Source organism: Pinus tabuliformis, chromosome 8 (genome assembly GCF_031772625.1).
Source record: "Pinus tabuliformis cultivar Carrire ecotype Pingquan chromosome 8, CPIR1, whole genome shotgun sequence".
In the NCBI taxonomy this organism is placed as follows: domain Eukaryota; kingdom Viridiplantae; phylum Streptophyta; class Pinopsida; order Pinales; family Pinaceae; genus Pinus; species Pinus tabuliformis.
Genome location: NC_142294.1, coordinates 29,239,798 through 29,241,775, shown reverse-complemented (window position 1 = coordinate 29,241,775; position 1,978 = coordinate 29,239,798).

Sequence of the window (1,978 nt, the reverse complement as noted above, 5' to 3'; positions counted from 1 at the left end):
GAATGGGAAGCCTTCCCCTTCCCTTTCCTTGCCTTACCTGCTAAGGCCAGATTTTCTTCATCATCATTCTTGGATGAAGAACCATCTCGTGTGCTCCTCCTGATCCCCTCCTGCATGAGATCCGACCACAGTTGTTCCCAATCCGGCAGTTTCTCCCTTCCATTCACAGAGTCCTAATAGCTATTCTAGCTCTTTGGAAGGCCAAGGAGAGTGAGGATCACCATATCATCATCAGCAGTAGTTATTCCCACACTGCTAAGCTTATCCTTGAGCACTAATTTCCTCTGGTCGCTATTGTTCTGGTAGAGGTCCTTCAATGTCTTCCACATTGAAAATGGAGTATCCTTCCCATGGAGACTCAAGACAATATGGTCTCGAACTCGCTCAAGGATGATCTGTCTCACCTTCGCCACACACTTCTTCCACTCAGCCAACTCTTGTGCATTAGTTGAAGCTGGCTTTTGGATTTCTTAATCAATGAATTCCTTCAAGCCATTGTCTTCTAATACAACCTCCATGCAATATTTCCATGCTATGTAATTTGAGCTACCTTCCAAGGCATACTCGAGTCTCAAGCCATTGAATGCCATTGGCAAACCTTGAAGTATGATAAGAATTCAATTTTGCACCAGCAACCCCGAACTTCAAACTTCAAATTCTCTTATCCGTATATTGTTCACAGCTCTAATACCATGTAGAAAATCTGTTGTAGGTTAACCCGATAATGCAATATAAATCAAAGCAGAATACTATAACCTACTTCTACTATCAATTTGTGAAAGCTTAAAGATCGAGTTGAATAATATAACCACAAGAAGAAGAATCAATGCACAATACACAAGAAAATACTTTGGGGAAAGCCTCAGCTAAAAACCCCACTATATGTATTATCATACAAAGTGGAAATACATAAGAATTATACAAAGCCTTAGCTCTCACAGCTAGCCAGCTCTCAGTACAATCCTCACAGATGCTCATAGGTAATCCTGGCTTCTCACAAGCCTTCCTCTCTGCCCTCCAAGCCCCTCTTTCCTTGCGTTGTTTCTCTTGGGTGATCCTCCTGTTACCAAGTGGAAAAATGATCTCACACACTGATCTCACACCCTGTTAGAACTGCACAATCATTAAGGAATCTTTCCTTCTACATGCATGAGTTTTTTTTTATAGGAAAACACATGCAATTGATAGTACATTGTCCTTGACATTTAGTTCAATTGGGTCTTTCTCAGAATAGACATGCATGAGTTACTGATGAGGGAATCTTCAGTTATCTAGGGTACACTGGTTGAGTGCATGCATGCATTAATTGATTGATAACTCGCAATTAGTTCCTCAAATAGTTTGGAACTGTCAGGCCAGGGTAACTCCAGCATTAAATGAGCGGAAGAAAGAACTGATGTATTATTCATTAGCTAACATATTATTTATATACATACATATGACGGATCAGTTCATCTTCTAGATGACTATCCAGTTCACCCATCCGTTTCGGATTAGGTGTCAACATTCCCCCCCTTAATCTGAAGGGATGTTGGTGAGTCCAAGCATCGTTCTGAATCTTTCAAGCTTTTCTCTTCCAAGCGCTTTGGTGAAGATGTCTGCAATTTGCTCGTTTGTGGAACAATGACGGAGATGGATTGTTTTGGCCTCAACATGATGTCGGATTAGATGATATTTAGTATTGATGTGCTTAGTACGATCATGGAACTTTGGGTTCTTGGCCAACTTTATTGCAGATGTGTTATCAATCATGAGTGGAGTTGATTGTATTTGTTTTACCTGCAAATCTTCAAGAATTTTCTTGAGCCACACAATTTCTTTCGTTGCTTCAGCTGCTGCCACATATTATGCTTCTGTTGTGGAATCTGCTGGTACTGATTGTTTACGTGATCTCCAGGAGACAGCTCCTGATCCAAGACTCATAGCATATCCTGAAGTAGATACCCCAGTTTCTTTGTCTCCATCGAAGTCTGAATCA